At 46.0% G+C, this 17345-nt stretch overlaps 1 long non-coding RNA gene across 1 annotated transcript; it reads right to left on the bottom strand.

Annotated features, from left to right (window-relative positions):
- Nucleotides 1-14627: 14627 nt before the first annotated feature.
- Nucleotides 14628-16249, bottom strand: LOC138991688 (uncharacterized). The gene is made up of 3 exons (XR_011467557.1): nucleotides 15928-16249; nucleotides 15211-15382; nucleotides 14628-14809 (listed from the first exon to the last, which is right to left on the bottom strand). It is a non-coding gene; the product is annotated as an uncharacterized lncRNA (long non-coding RNA).
- Nucleotides 16250-17345: the final 1096 nt, after the last annotated feature.

Below are 17345 nucleotides of genomic sequence, written 5' to 3'. Positions count from 1 at the left end.
TCAGTCTCCCTGACGGTCTCGTCTTGGACAGGTTGAACCTGCTTCCCACCCACAACCTTCTGGCCTAAGTAGGGCTCTCATCTGGCATCTGTTGCGGCATCTCCTTGGGTCCCCTGGACGAGGGAAGCTCCTGGTGCAGCCACACCGAGACGGAATGGAATGGGAGGCAGCTCCTGGTAGTTGAGGTCTGGTGCCTGATCACATACCACCTCCCCATTGTTGGGGCCCCCTCCAGGCTGGTGCAGAGGCAAGGGATGAATTTCCAGGGTCCTAAGGAGAGCTGGGGGGCTTCCCAGGTGACTCAGTGGTAAAGAATCTGCCTGCAATGTAGGAGGTGCGGGTTTGATCCCTGGGTCAGGAAGATCCCCTAGAGAAGGAAATGGCAACCCACTCCAGTATCCTTGCCTGGAGAATTCCATGGACAGAGGAGCCTGGCAGGCTACGGTCTATGGGGCTGCAAAGAGTCGGACATGACTTAGCCGCTGAAATGCAGCCGCAAGGGGAGCCAGGGCAGACATGCTTCTTCCTTTGGCTTCTGCCATTTCTGTCTCTCTCCAGGCCAAAGTATGGAGCAGAGACAGAAGGTCCCACATCTGACTGCTCTCCTCCCCACTCCGTCTCTCCTGTCTTCCTCCTCCCACACCTGCCAGAGCCAAAGCCTCTATCTCAGTGTTCTTGAAATGAAGTAGGTGGATCATGACCAGCATCCATCAAAGAGACAAAAGCAAAAGCAGAATTTTAAAAGTGAGCAAATACCACATATAACAAGGCGAAGAATTGTTCCTTGAAACTTGTTTCGATTCTATGTACATATGCGCGCACACATGGCAGTTCTGGTTAAAATGTAAAATGAAAAGATGCTCCACACTGCTGATTGTTAGAAAAATACAAATCAAAACAACAATGAGGTGTCACCTCACACCAGTCAGAATGACCACCATCAAAGTCTACAGATAATGAACGGGGGAGAGGGCGTAGAGAAAAAGGAACCCTCCTACGCTGTTCCTGGGAATGCAAGTTGGTGCAGCCACTATGGAAAGCAGTATGGGGGCTCCTAAAAAAGTAGAGTTGCCATGTGATTCAGAATCCCACTCCTGGGCAAACAACTGGAGAAAACTCCAATTGGAAAAGATACCCCAATATTCACAGCAGCACTATTTACAATAGCCAAGACATGAAAGCAACCTGAGCGTCTATCAGTAGATGACTGGATAAAGAAGGTATGGTGTATATAAACAATGGGATAGTACTCAGCCATCTGCAGCAACATGACGGACCTACAGACTGTCACACTAAGTGAAGTCAGACAAAGACAAATACCATATGATACTGCTTATATACGGACTCTAAAAAATGATGCAAATGAACTTCTTTATGAAACAGAACTAGACTCACAGATATAAAGAACAAACTTATGGTTATCAAAGGGGAAAGTTGGGGGGAGGAATAAATTAGGAGTTTGGCATTAACATGTACATACTTCTACATATAAAATATGATAGATAAAAAACAAGGACCGGAAATGGAAACCCACTCTAGTATTCATACCTGGAAAACCCCATGGATAGCGGAGCCTGGCGGGCTATAGTCCACAGGCTCACAAAGAGTCGGACACGACTGAGTGACTAACATAACAACATATAGCACAGGAAACTAAACTCATCTATATAGTGCTGCTGCTGCTGCTAAGTCACTTCAGTCGTGTCCGACTCTGTGCGACCCCAGAGACGGCAGCCCACCAGGCTCCCCCGTCCCTGGGATTCTCCAGGCAAGAACACTGGAGTGGGTTGCCATTTCCTTCTCCAACACATGAAGGTGAAAAGTGAAAGGGAAGTCGCTCAGTCGTGTCCGACTCTTTGCGACCCCATGGACTGCAGCCTACCAGGCTCCTCTGTCCATGGGATTTTCCAGGCAAGAGTACTGGAGTGGGTTGCCATTGCCTTCTCCTCTATATAGTACAGGGAACTAAAATCAAGATTTTGTAATAACCTATACCAGACAAGAACTTGAGAAAGAATATATATATGTATATGTGTGCCGAGATACTTCAGTCGTGTCCGACTCTTTGTGACCCTATGGACTATACTCCACCAGGTTTCTCTGTCCATGGAATTCTCCAGGCAAGAATACTGGAGTGGGTTGACCATGCCCTTCTCCAGGGGTCTTCCCAACCCAGGGTTCGAACCCACATCTCTTATGTCTCCTGCATTGGCAGGCTGGTTCTTTATGATTAGTGCCACCTGGGAAGCCCATATACATTTATATTAATATATGCATTATTTGTATATGATTTATGTTATATAAATTATATATTATATAACATACATTATATATTTATGTATTAATACATGTATGTGCATATTAATGTGTAAGCTGAATCGTTTTGCTGTACACCAGAAACTAACACGACATTGTAAATCAACTCTACTTCAATTAAAAATACGTAGAATGAGCTTGTGCTGTGGGTCCCAGAAGAACGTGTTTGGCAGTCACTTTTCCACCCTGTGTTCTCCTGCCCCAGAGCGACAGGCCGCCCACCCCAGGGCTCACAGGGTCGCCTCTTCACAGCAGGAGACCTCTAAGCATGGCCCCCTCCAAGCTCGGCTCTGAAGAAGCTAACTGAAGAGACGAAACAACTCAGAAAGTCTCCCCAAGACAAGTCTGGCTGGCCACGCAAAACCACTTTTGAATGTCAGACCCTGAGCAGGACTCTTTCTCTTACTTTCTTCTGTAAACAGCTCTAACCTCTCCTCTCTCCTTAAGGAAGACTGAGGCCCCTAGCCTACAAGGAAGAAAACACATTTGGAAAAAGCTAAAGAAAAGAGGTGATTAGGAATATGACACTTCTGCTGCTGCTGCTTCTGCTAAGTCGCTTCAGTCGTGTCCGACTCAGCCCACCAGGCTCCCCTGTCCCTGGGATTCTCCAGGCAAGAACACTGGAGTGGGTTGCCATTTCCTTCTCCAATGCATGAAAGTGAAAAGTGAAAGTGAACTCGCTCAGTTGTGTCCGATTCTTAGCGACCCCATGGACTGCAGCCTACCAGGCTCCTCTGTCCATGGGATTGTCCAGGCAAGAGTACTGGAGTGGAGTGCTGACCCAATCAAAAAATGGGCCAAAGAACTAAATAGACATTTCTCCAAAGAAGACATACAGATGGCTAACACATGAAAAGATGCTCAACATCACTCATTATCAGAGAAATGAAAATCAAAACCACAATGAGGTACCATTTCACGCCAGTCAGAATGGCTGCAATCCAAAAGTCTACAAGCAATAAATGCTGGAGAGGGTGTGGAGAAAAGGGAACCCTCTTACACTGTTGGTGGAGTGGGGTGCCATTGTCTTCTCCGGACACTTCAGCTGTCACATGCTGATTGTTGAAGAGGCTGTTTTGCTTTGACTCACACCCACTGGGTCCTCCTCTAGCTTAGCCAGCCACCAGCCCATGTGTAGTGATGGGCCCTGAGCTACACACATGCCAGGAGATACTCGGAGCTAAACTGATCACTGCTGAGAAGTCTCCGTCATACATCCTGGCTTTGGATGCCTAATGAGTCATGCATGACTTTGATGAGCAAGTCCACGTGAGATTATAAAAAAGACAAACCAGGACTTCCCTGGTGGCTCAGTGGTAAAGAATCTGCCTGCCGATGAAGGAGACATGGGTTCAGTCCCTGGTCTGGGAAGATCCCATATGTCACGGAGCAACTGAGCCCGTGAGCCACAGCCACTGAGCTGTGGCAATATTAGTATACTGTGTATACCAATTAGTACACGTACACTAATTCCTGCTCTGGAGCCCGGGAACTACAACTACTGAGCCCCCAGGCCTAGAGCCTGTGCCCTGCAACCACAGAGGCCACAACAGTAAGAAGCCCTGGCACCACCACTAGAGAGGAGCCCCCTCACCGCAACGAGAGCAAAAGCCTGCACAGCAACAAAGACCCAGCACAGCTAACGACAAATGAAATTTTAATTTAAAAAAATTAAAAATAAAATAGATGTACAACTCACAGCGTGATACACCAGAGTACTGCATGCTCATTCACGAGCTCTTTACACACATCCCATTAGTGCTAGTAAAAGTGAGATACATACCCATCAATATATTTTATGCCTTCTGTTCAAGAATACACACAATGATCGTATCCTTCCCTGTTTAATTTTGTATACTGGTCTGAGGGAAAAATAAACAAGGCTATATATTTTTTGGAATAATAGGTCTTTAAATTCTAAGAAATTCCAAGGGATAAAATCAGTCAGATATATCTTAAATGTTAACTGCCATTTCCCTGTATTCTTCTGCTAACAGAATTAGAAACCACCCCCGTAGTGTATTTGATATCTGTCAAGATGTATATAGGCTTCCCTGATAGCTCAGTTGGTAAAGAATCTGCCTGCAATGCAGGAAACCCCAGTTCACTTCCTGGGTCAGTAAGATCCACTGGAGAAGGGACAGGCTACCCATTCCAGTATTCTTGGGCTTCCCTTACGGCTCAGGTGCTAAAGAATCTGCCTGCAATACAGGAGACCTAGGTTGGGAAGATCCCCTGGAGAAGGGGATGGCTACCCACTCCAGTATTCTGGCCTAGAGAATTCCACGGTCTGTACAGTCCATGGGGTCACAAAGGGTCAGACGTGACTAAGCGACTTCATCTTCTTTCAAGACATATGTATATATATACACTAATTCTTGCTTTCTTTACAGCCTACAATTACCAAAACTTCATTTTGAACCAAGAGACTTTTCCCAAGGCCCCATTGTAAACACTACTTTCCCATGGCTGACATACAGAGCACTCTGTAACCTGGCACTCACACCTTATATAAGCTGAGCCTATGAGACGCTCCCGAACTTACCTGTCCATTCGTACAATCATTCCATCAGAAAGTACCAGCATATGTGCTAAGACCTTAGCAAGTCAAAGCCTTTCTCCTCCTAGAATTTACATTCCGGTAAAGGAGAGAAAAAAGCAAACAAACAATTATAGACTGTAAGAGGTGATATGAAGGGAGCGTGCAGAGTGAGGGGATTGATTGGGGGTGACTTTAAGGGGAGGTGTCAGGGAAGGCCCCAGAGGAGGCGGCACTGGATCTGTGAGTCAGCTACGGGAGGGCCAAGTAAAAGCTAAGGGGACAGAATGCAAGGCTTTGTGGTGGGGAGTACCTGGCCTACTGACACATCAGCTGAGCAGGTGGGAGCACCTTGAGAAGAGATGGAAGTGGTCAGTGGAAGCCAGTTCACCCGGGACCTGAGGATCCACTTTATGTTAAGAGCATCTGAAGTCAAAGATCACTCCTTTGTCTTTATTCGTGTGTGTGCTGCACTGTGCTTAGTTGCTCAGTCGTGTCCAATTTTTTTCGACTCTACGGACTGTAGCCCCCCAGGCTCCTCCGTCCATGGGGATTCTCCAGGCAAGAATACTAGACTGGCTTGCCATTTCCTCCTCCACAAGACCTTCCCAATCCAGGGATTGAAGCCAGGCCTCCCACATGGCAGACAGAATCTTTACTGTCTGAGTCACCAAGGAAGCCCAAGAATACTAGAGTGGGTAGCCTATTCCTTCTCCAGGGGAATTTCCTGATCCAGGAATCGAACTGGGATCTCCTGCGTTGCAGGCGGATTCTTTACCATCTAAGCTACTAGGAAAGCCAGTCTTTACTCATAACTGCCCCCAAATAGGGGGAAACTCTCATATTCCTCACCTACTAAATGGATAAACAAACTGTGGCACAGCTGTTTAAAGCCATGCGACTCAGCAATAAGAGGGAACGAACAGCTAATACATGCAACATGGCAGATGCAATTCCAATGCATTATGCCAAGTATATCTGTTATCTATGTGCGTGCGTGTGTGTTCAGTCATGTCCAGTTCTTTGTGACTTCATGGATTGTAGCCCACCAGGATTCTCTGTCCATGAGATTTCCCAGGCAAGAATACTGAAGTGGGTTGCCACTTCCTCCTCCAGGGAATCTTCCTGATCCAGGGATCGAACCTGAGTCTCCTGCATCTCCTGCATTGGCAGACAGATTCTTTACCACTGAGCCACCTGGGAAGCCCCATCTGTTATCTATGCTGTGTAACAAATCATCCCCAAACTCAGAAGAGGCGAAAAATATCTTACCATGTGTCAGAAAGGAAAATTGGAAATATCAAATGAGGGGGACAATAGCCCATTATGAAAGTTGCAGTTATACTGGTTCAGTTCTAGAGAGAAAGTGAACGCTGCATCAGTCTTCACAAATGAGGATCACCCGTGGGGGTCTGCAATGTGGTAGAGACAGAATCATGTAATTCACAGTTCTTATTAGTCACATTCTTGCTGTTGCTGTTCAGTCGCTCAGTCGTGCCTGACTCTTTATGGACTGTAGCCCACCAGGCTCCTCTGTCTATGGGATTTCCCATGCAAGAATACTGGACTGGGTTGCCATTTCATTCTCCAGGGGATCTTCCTGACCCAGGAATAGAACCTGCTTCTCTTGCAGGTCCTACATTGGCAGGTGGATTCTTTACCAGTAGCACCACCAGGGAAGCCTTAGTCATGTTACTGGAAGCAAAATGTACTATTTTGTTGGGTCATCTGGGAAAAGAGAACGTCCCATGACATGACACAGTCTTGATACGCATGAGATGGCGTGTGGCTGATATAATCCTTGGCTGTGAGTACAGAGCCACGGAACCCAGTGCTGGTTCCCTGCTGACACCTCTGGGACCCCAGACCCTCAGTGCTTCAGAGCTTTGGTTTCCTTCACCTGCATTAGTTGTGGTTGGGAATCCATCTCTAAGGCTCCTTCCTTCTGTGAATTATTAGCCATCATTCTGTGACTTGACCACATGCTGCTTCTTGTGTGATGCTCTTTCCTGCCTTCCCAGGTAGGGCTGGGGGCTCCTGCATCCCTCTAGCACATCCATGAGACTTCCTAGGGCCATTTGGGTACCACCTGCACGAATCTGCTATATCTGCTGGCCACCTGCTCCACCTGTTTAATCTTTTCTGTCAAATGAACTCACTTTTAAAAAACTTAAATTTGACTACGTTTATTTTAAAAGTAAACTTTATGTCACAATAGAAGTGGAAGAAAATCGGCGAGACTAGTTAGCTTGAAGCCAACTATAAAATGAATACGATGAGGGCATAGTGATGGAGCCAATTACAGCTGGAAACTTGGGTCTAAGTCTTTTTTTTTTAAGATGGGAGCTCTATGTCTTTTCAATTTTTTAAGTGATTGAAGAATGGCAATAAAGACCTATTAGCACCAAACTGAGGCATTCTCCCTGCTTTAACTAAAGTCTTAAAAGATAACTGAAAAGTGAATAACTTTGTCCTTTGGTGATTTGGGCTTATTTAATGCCATGTCTATACACCATCCAATACCATTTCCCATTACACACTGATGTGTCTGTCCTCTATAGGGCTTCCCGGGTGGCTCGGTAGTAAAGAATCTGCCTGCCAATGTAGGAGACGCAGGTTCAATCCCTGGGTTGGGAAGATCCCCTGGAGGAGGAAATGGCAACCCACTCCAGTATTTTTGCCTGAAGAATTCCATGGACAGAGGAACCTGGCGGGCTACAGTCCATGGGGTCACAGAGAGTCAGACACGACTTAGGGACTGAGCCATGCAAACACACATATGTCCTCCATATTCGGGGAAGTGTTGAAACTGTTATGCATTATAATTATTTCAAATTTGTTTCTCTTGACTGATCTCCCGGAGAACAGGTGGGTTCTGGTTTATCCGTCTCTGCATCCTTAGCAGACATCCCTTTCCCTCCTTCAGAGGACTCGGGACACCCGGCACAGGTCGTGCCATCAGGGGGCGTGAGGAGGAGATGAGCAAAGCTGCCATCATCAGTGAGGGTGCGATTTGAGTTCCAGCAGGAGCTCTGCCTGAAGTTCTAAAGAGGGGAAATTAGACTCCAAAGGAGGATTTGGCCCAAGTTCAGGTACTGTTTTGAGGTGATTTTCAGAGCTATGTTAAATCTCCATGTGGGTTCAAGGCTGCAAAACAGCAGCTACCCAGAACTAACGTGTACAAGCAATGAAGGGACTTCCCCGGCGGTCCAGAGGTTAAAACCCCACGCTCCCAACGCAGGGGGCCTGTGTTTGATCCCTAGTCAGGGAACTAGATCCCATGTACTGCAACCAAGAGTGCGCACGCCGCAAGGAGATCAAAGGTCCCGCGTACTGTGCCTGAGACCGAGAATGGCCAAAAAAAAAAGCTAAAAAAATTCATCTTGCCTCTATAATAATTCCCTAAAAATTGAATTACAAAATAAAGAATAAATAAAAGCAGTGAACATTTTGGAGTGAATTTTTTTTTTAATGAAAAGACATGGAGTTTTGGGTTTTCAATTTTTTTTTTTCCTTGAAAAATGAGAGCATCCCTACAGGGTGCCAACACGGGTAGAAGGTACCTTAAAAGGCTGGAAGGGCCGTAGACACCTTGTATACCTGTGCTCAGAGCAACATTTCACCACAGTCAAGAAATAGAACAACCCCAATGACCACCAACTGATGAACAGGCAAACAAAATGTGGCTAGAATATTATGCAGTCATGAAAAGGAACGAAGCACAGAAACATTCTACAACATGGCCAAACGTTGAAAACATTGTGTTAAATGAAAGAAGTCAGATACAAAAGGTCACATATTATATGATTTGGTTTACATGAAATGTCCAGAAGACAGCAGATGAGTGGTTGCCAGGGGCTGGGAGGATAAGATACAATGAAAGGCTGTTGAAATTTCCTTTTGAGGTGATGAAAATGTTCTAGAATTGATGCAGTATGTGAGTGCCATCACAATAAAGCTGTTACCAAAAAGGCTTGGAGGAGCACAGCTTTGTAAACCAGCTGGGAGGGTAATGAGGTTTGTTTATAGCTGTGGTCCTCAGGCCTGACTGCCCATGAGAATCACCAGGGGAGTGTCAGGAACCAATGCCAGCCCCACTTGGACTGCTCACATAAGAAGCTCCTGGGGGTGCGACTGGCCTTTACAGTTTTTAAATCTCCCCAGGTGATTCTGAGACGTAGGGAATACTGGCTCAGGAAACTGGCAAATGCAGATGCAGACTTGACCCAGATGCGTGTCCTTGCTCATGACCAGACCGGCCCACCTTGCTCTGTCCCCATCAAAGCCCCTTCTTCTCCATTTTGTGACCTTTGAAAATAAGTCAGCTGCCCGAGAAGCTATGTGCTCAACCTTCATTATTCATTAGGGAAACACAAACCAAATCCACAATGAGATACCACTTCACACCCATGAGGATGGCTATTATTGAAAGATGCAAAAGTGTTGGTGAGGATGTAGAGAAACTGGAACCTTTGTGCAATATTGGCAAGAATGGAAAATGGTGCAGTCATTAAGGAAAACAGTATGGAGATGCCTCAAAAAGTTAAACTTAGGGACTTCCCTGGTGGTACAGTGGTTAAGAACAGGCCTGCCAATGCAGGGAACATGTGTTCAATCCCTGGCCCAGGAAGATCCCACATGCCTCAGCACAATGCAACAGAGTAGCTCCCGCTCTCTGCACCTGGAGAAAGCTCGCACGTAGCAACAAAGACTCAGCGCAGCCAAAAATAAATAAAAAATGTTAAAAAGTTAAACTTAGATGCTTTTGTAACCTTGCAATTGCACTCTTAGGTATATATCCAAAAGAATTGAAAGCAGTTAAACAAGCTTACACAGGTTCATAGAAGCTTTATTCACAATAGCCAAGAGGTGGAAACAACCCAATTAATTACTGGCAATGAATGATTAAACAAAACGCGGCATATACACACAATGGAATATGATTCAGCCTTAAAAAGGAATGAGATTCTGACACATGCTACCACATGGATAAATCTTGAGAATATTATGCTAAGTAAAATAAGCCAGACATAAAAAGGCAAATATTGCATGATTCCACCTAGATGAGATATTTAGAAGCAGCAGTTTCATGGAGACCAAATGTAGACTAGGTTACCAGAGGCTGAGGGAAGTGGGGAGTTACTTTTGATACAGTGGGAACAGAATTTCTGTTTGGGATGATTTAAGAGTTCTTGAGATGGATAGTGTGACGGTTGCACAAAACTGTGAATGTACATAATGCCACTGAATTGCATAATGGTTAAATGATAACATCTGGACTTTCCTGGTGGTACAGTGGATAAGAATCCGCTTGCCAATCCAAGGGACCCATGTCTGGGAAGATCCCTGGTCCCAGAAGATTCCATATGCCACAGAGCAACTAAGCCTGTGTGCTGCACTACTGAGCCCGAGCGCTGCAACTACTGAAGCTGTGTGCCGAGAGCCCGTGCTCCGCAACAAGAGAAACCACCGCAATAAGAGGCCCCAAGCACCGCAAAGAAGAGTAGCCCCGACTCATCGTAACTAGAAAAAGCCTGCACATGACAACGAAGACCCAGCACAACCAAAAAATAAATCGTTAAAATTTTAAAAAGCAGCAGCAGTGGAGGGGGAACTTTCCTGGTGATCCAGTGGCTAAGACTCTGTGCTCCCAATGCATGGGGTCTGGGTTTGATCCCTGGTCAGGGAACTAGATTCCATATGCCACAACTAAAGAGTTTGCATGCTGCACACCAGTGCATGCTAAATTAGACCCACTGCAGCTAAGTCAAAAAAAAAGAAGCAGTGGAGGCGTAGGGCATGCACCACCCTGGGTTCAGACCCTGTGACGGTGGGCTGCCAGCTTCATCTCTCTGCACCTTGGTTCCCTCACCCACAAAAGCAGGATAACCATAGGGGCCACCTGTTTGGGATGTGGTGCAGACTGAATGAAATAATAGGCAAAACGCTCAGTTCAGAAGCTGGTATACAGTAAGTGCTCAGTAATGGCTATGGGTATCACCACCACCATTACTAGCATCATTATCCAGACCCACACTGATATGTCTGCCTTCACTCTGACGTCCATTCAAAAGGCAGAGTGTGTTTGGGGGTGATGAAAACGTTCTGGCATTAGATAGTGGTGATGGCTGCACAACCTCTGTAAAGTGGTGCATTTACGGAATGTAAATTGGATGTAGACAAAACAGTTAGCTGTGCTGTGCTCAGTCATGTCCAACTCTTTTGCAAGCCCATGGACTGTAGCCCACCACGTTTCTCTGTCCTGGGGATTTCCCAGGCAAGAATACTGGAGTGGGTTGCCATTTCCTCCTCCAGGGAATCTTCCCAACCCAGGGATCAAACCCGCGCCTCCTGCATTGGCAGGCAGATTCTTTACCACTAGCGCCACCTGGGAAACCCGTAGAAACTATAATCACATAGTAACGTAGACACATGTAAGAATCGCATAGTAGGAAATACGTATTTGCTAAGCGGCAAAGTCAGGACCACACAGCAGAGAAATACTTGAGCTGCTGTTTGAGAAGAATCTCAGTTCCTGGTATCAGTGACCAGCTGGGGCTGGGTCTTGGGACCTCAGTCACCTCTGTTCTCTCTGGAGCTGCCCCACCATTCTTGGGGGCTTGTCTGGCTCCCGAGAGGCACACAGGAGGCAGGCAGGAGTCTAGGCCTTCGGGAACAAAGCCGAGATAGACGACCTGGGGAATGAGTGCTGAAAGGGTCAAGTTCACTGACATTCCAGATCTACAGACTGTGCCCCTTCCCACGTCACACCTACCGCCTGTAGCGTTCCCTCGGCCTCCTCCTGGGAAGATCTCTTCGCCTCGGACGTCAAAACAAACCTGCAGGGCAGAAAAGGGGGAGTAGGATGGTGATGACCAGCTCTCCCAGCCCCGGTTTCCTCATTACTGACTAGAGGCTAACAACGCTGGCTTGAGAGCCCACTGGGATGGGGAGGGGTGATGCAGATTCCTGGGAGCGGGCTGCAGGCCCAGGTAAATGCTCAGAAAGAGCACCTGCCTCGTGACGTTAAGCAGCAGCACCTGCTTGGGCAGCGGGCGGTCCCACACCTTTCATGTGCTGGGCAGGTAATTTCTACCTGGAAGACTCAGCAACCCCAGCCTGGGATCTGAGAGCCCAGCTGGAGCGAAGATGTGGAATCAAGCACTTGGCAGGGTGTGGGAAGAGTTCCAGCTAAGTCACTTCAGTCATGTCCGACTCTGTGCAACCCTGTGCACTGTAGCCCGCCAGGCTCCTCTGTCCACAGGATTCTCCAGACAAGAATACTGGAGTGGGTTGCCATTTCCTCCTTCAGAGGATCTTCCCAACCCAGGGATTGAACCCGTGTCTCTTCTGTCTCCTGCAGTGGCAGGCGGGTTCTTTACCACTAACGCCTCCTGGGAAGTCCTCAAGGAGCTGGACATAGAGGGTGGAGTCTCAGGTTTCTCAAAACTCAGACCTTGGAATTCTCTGAACTGGCTTAACATTCCCTCTGGGGCAGGAAATACAATCCCCCACCCCGCACCCTGCCCCATGACTGTGTGATAAGGTGGAAACCTAGCAACACCCACCCTGAATCCACCAGGGGAACACTGGCTGGAAAACGTGCAAACTACAGTCACAAAGCAAATGTGTGGGACCTCAGGAGAGAGGAAGAGAAGAGCCTGCTCTCTCTGGAGGTTCAAAAAGACGAATGAGGGAAAATCACCCCAAACAATGTGAAGTTCAATGCTCTTATGATTATTTAGGAAAGCTATTACAGTATGCTTTAAATATGCACTGTTCATTGTATGCACATCTCAAAGCATTTGAACTGTAAGAGGTGAGCTATTGTAAGTCCCCTGACCTTTGGAGTTTATCTATCCGGTCTCATCTCTTTTCAGAAACAGGGTGAAAGGAGCTATATCTGAAGGCTTAGACTCCTGGTGATGGGTTGGAGGTCAAACAGCCAGCTGGTGGCTTGGCCTCCGATTCCAGCCCCTGTGAAGTTTCCACAAATATTTATGAGCCTTTCGATGGCCGGATGGTGGGGAAAATGTTGAGAAAAGTTACAGGGAGTGTTTGCATTTAGGATTTGCCAGCAACTCGCTGTGTAACTGAGGTGGCTTCTCTTTGGGCCTCCGTTTCCTCATCTGTAATATGGGGCCAGAAAAAGCAGCCTCCAAGACCTCTTTTTGCTCCAAGAACACAGTGAAGATTTGTGAATAGTTTTTCTAATTTCTAAAGCAATGTAGGGACTTCCCTGGAGGTCCAGTGGTTGGGTCTCTGCACGTCCACTGCAGGGGGCATGGGATCAACCCCTGGTGGGGGAATGAAGATTTCACATGTTTTGTAGCTCTGCCAAAAAAATAAAAATAGCAATATCTCAATTTAAAAAAGAGGCAGTGTAGCCTCTCCTCACCTAAGTATTATTAAAAAAAAAAAAAAGACCCATCTGTTTCTAAGTGGCACTTTTTCCCCCAAAATGTAACTTTGATTCTGCTCCGTCTGAAATCAGCTTCCTACCTCTTATGTAGGACCTCAAAGTTATGAAATTTCTAATTCCAATGTCTTGGCTATTCAGGTGTTAGAGAATTATACAATATTTCTATGACTCAAATCAGGCTTTTGGCTTTAAGACTAAAAGATCCGAGTATCTGGGTTTTTTGTTTTTTTTTTAAAGAAAAATGACGGATATCAGCCCTTAGAAAAATCAGCTCACTTGGAGACCTCCATGGCGTTATTGCCTCCTTTAATATTGCTGACAGTCTCTTGCAAATGTATCACAAGTTGGCATTTATTAGTGCGAGGCACAAGTAAGGGGCATGTTATTTGATTTGAATAACAGCTTGGAGCTACAGTTTGAGTCCAGAAATATATTAGTCAGAAACAATCTCATTTAATAACACAGAAACTAATAAAAGAAAAGTATTCCAACTGATTCAGAATTGAATTTATGAATATTGCTTTAGCAGGATTAATGATCAAAACCCCAACCTGTTTGTCACGTTATAACTGACTTTTCCATTTAAATGCAAAACCAGAAGTCAATGAGTCCGAAGGATTGTATATTGCTTTGAAGAAAACCAGTTCATTTTACATGTAAGCTTCCAAATTGGCAATAAACTTTAATTACAGGGTCAGATAATCAAATTATAATCAAATAGCCTCACATAAAAATCTATGTTTGAAATTAATGAGATACAAGGCTGCCACTCGGTACCAATACACCTCTGTAGCTTACTAGCAGACATTTCATTTTCATTTAAAAGTCACCTTAAGGACTTTCTCCTCAATTTTCACCGTGTAGCTTAATTTGATTTAGAAAACATTTCATTCTTAGACCATACAGTCCTTTGGATTTTCAGACTCATCTCTGCCTTTCCCTCCTCTCAACCTCGGGGGAGGTCTGTTTTATAACTGACAATGGAATTTCCAAATGGGCGCTGTTGGGAAAATTTCCAGCTGCGGGGTGACTACGTGTCTATCTGTGTTGAGAAGAACCTTGCCCCCGTGTCAGGTGTCATCTGGCGGAGGCAGCATCCAAGCCATGGGATACCGTCACCTGGGAAATTTTGCCAGAGGAGGGAAAACATGCGCTTGCCTTAGAAATGCTTCAATTGTTTTGAAATCAACCAATCCATTGGCAAGCGAATGGCATTAACACTTACACGTGCCTCCTTATCTCATTAACTTACAAACAAGAATGTGGAGTTGTATTTTAAAACCTCTGTATTTTATCTTTAAAAACCAGCAATGTCTTTGTCTTCATCAGTAATATTTCTTTTGGGTCAGAATGATGAAGAGCCAGCTTCTGGGCTTCCTCTTACTGGCAGGTAGGAGAGCTGGGACCAGAGAGAGAGATGCCGAGGGACAGCTTTCTATCACTGACATGCTTTCGCTTTCTAAAAATTAGACTTTTGAGTCTTTCCATATTATGCAATAAATGAGGTGCACAGCACCTGACCAGGTTGCCAGCTTTAAAGAAAAAAATATATATCAATTTTTAGCATAAGTATATCCCAATTATTGCTTGGGATATACTTCTAAAAATATTCATTCATGAAATTCAAATTTAACTGGACATCTCGTGTTTTTGAGAATGCTTGGGATCCTAATCTGTAATAATAATGATAATAAAGTTTGGTATCTTCTGTAACATTAAAAGGGTTTCATGGGGACTCCCTGAATATTTTGCAAACTTGCCTGATTACCCAATCACATGGATCAGCTGGGAGTTTTCTAAAACTACAGTTGCCCAGGGCCACCCTAGCAATGCCGATTCACTAGGTCCAGGGTTTGGCCTGGGAGTCTGTATTTTGACAAGTTTCCCAGGTAATTCTTGGCATCAGACAAGTTTGGAAGAACACTGCAAATACCTCTTTGTCACGACATCCCTGAGAAGGAGGTGGTGATGGAGTAGGGCAGGTAAGGCCAAGTGATGCATTTTTTCAGCTGGGGAATTCATGTCCCAAAAAGGAAGAGGGAGTGTTCGGCTGTCTTCAGAATCTTGCACCAATTGAAACACCAGCCTCGGAGTATTTTATTTCACTGTGGCATAAAGTTAAAGGTTATTTGCCTTAATTACTATCTTTGCTGTTTTGTTTGGCAAGCTCAAGGGTCCTACTGTGAGCTATGTAAGTGTGAAGCATCAGTCGAACCTGCCTTGGGTTTTTTATTTGTAATAAGGACATCCTCCCACCTCCAGCCTCCTCCATGGTTTTACCACTAGGACACAAGAGAGACAGGAACTAAAAGCCTTTGGGAAGCTATATCCGTCAGGGCTCAGTCCCAGCTGTGAGAGGGGAGGGGGAGTGTGCCACACAAACTCCGGTGTGCTGCCCCCCACCCACGCCCAGGACCCCTCTAGCTCGTCCTCCACAGCAATCCACAGGGACCTCTGGAAGATGCTGCCCCACACTGCAGGGCAGGGAGGAGAACACCATTTCAGTGTGAACCACAGCCTGTGTCTCACCCCCACTCCCTACACATACACATTAAACAGAAACTGTAAGGATGACAAGGTGATGAGAATATTCAGCAAAAACCAAGAGGACCATGGGGCACGCACACGCCGCCCTGCTCTGCGCTATTACCTCCAGGGCAGGAACTGTGGGTTTGGAATCAGCCATTTCTCTCTCCTCCTTCTGTTCACCAGCAGAGGCATGAAGCAACACATAAAAGGGAAGTCCGGTTTCTCCTGCTCCCGGCTCCCCCTTTACCACCTCGTATTCGGAGTGTCTTCTTGCTCCCCAACAACCTGGGCGTTCATATTTTACTTGCATAGTACAAGCAGCCTCTTTTGGTCAGCGTGGACTGACCACTGAGCCAGCAGTCAGAAAGGGAGGGCTCCCTCCACCTCGTCTCTTGCCATGACCTTGGGCAACCCCGGTCTCTGCCTCACCTCTACTCAGGTTGTGCTTCTTTCTGACATCCTGGAGTCTTCTGCCACGCCTTCCCTTTTATTGGTGACTGATGAGAGTGTCAATTAGGCAGCCTCTAAGATCAAAGAAACACAATTTAATTTTTCCTTTTCACCTGAAGCAGGTTATGTCTGCCCCTTCTCATTAGAAAATTAACTCCTAAATGACTGCCGCTGTGCACCTTTATCTCGACAGATCTTTTCACCATTGCTTGATTTGGCTCCGCCCTCTATGAACCCAACGACTCAAGGGATAATAAGGAATATGTTTCACTTGTAAAGAAGATGGTCTACAAGTCCTCCCAAAGCCACTGACCCTGCAGATTACACCTCATGTGATCCCGATGGATGCCAGGATTTTTCTAAAGACCTGATGAATGTAGTTGCCTCTTACTCTGTTCTGAGGAATCCAGAGGAACCCAACTCAACCGAATGAGATGTGCAGGAGAAGGCAAAGCATCCATGGGAACAAACAGGACAGGATATGGAAGAAGGAAAAGCAAAGTCGGGATGATAATGATCATGGCAAGTGGTGGCATTTGGGCGATGAAGATGAGTAAATTATTCTTTCTTCCTAATCTGAGCCTGTGGTGATGTTCTATTGACTACATAGGCACCAGGTCTGAAACATGGCCTGTGGCGTGTCTTCCAGAGACATCCGAGTCTAAGTCACTCTTGAGGTAAGGAACTGATCAAAATCAGTCCTGAGCCACTCTGCTCCCTCTGGTTGTGATGCTCGGCCAAGCACCCCTTAACTCTGAGGAGCACCACTCGGCGTCACAGCCAGTTCTTTCTGCAATGATGAACACTCAGGGCCCCTAAAGTAGGATTTTGGTTCAGACGTGATGTGAAATTCTGGGAGATGGATGCTGGATGGGTCTCATAGGCCCTCTTTGATCCAGAAGTTCTACAGCTATGGGTTCATCATAAGGAATATGTGTATAAAGCTTACGGTTCTGAAAACCTAGGAATCTTGTCCCGAGTGAATTTTTGTGGCTCATTCCTATGAAAGAATACCCTGAAGCCATTCAAAATCATGTAGAAGAGGACTTCCCCGTTCGTCCAGTGGTTAAGGATCCGCCTGCCAATGCA

Source organism: Bos mutus, chromosome 18, assembly GCF_027580195.1.
Source record: "Bos mutus isolate GX-2022 chromosome 18, NWIPB_WYAK_1.1, whole genome shotgun sequence".
In the NCBI taxonomy this organism is placed as follows: Eukaryota; Metazoa; Chordata; class Mammalia; order Artiodactyla; family Bovidae; genus Bos; species Bos mutus.
The sequence above is the reverse complement of the archived record's forward strand: the minus strand, read 5'-3'. Positions and strand labels throughout refer to the sequence as shown.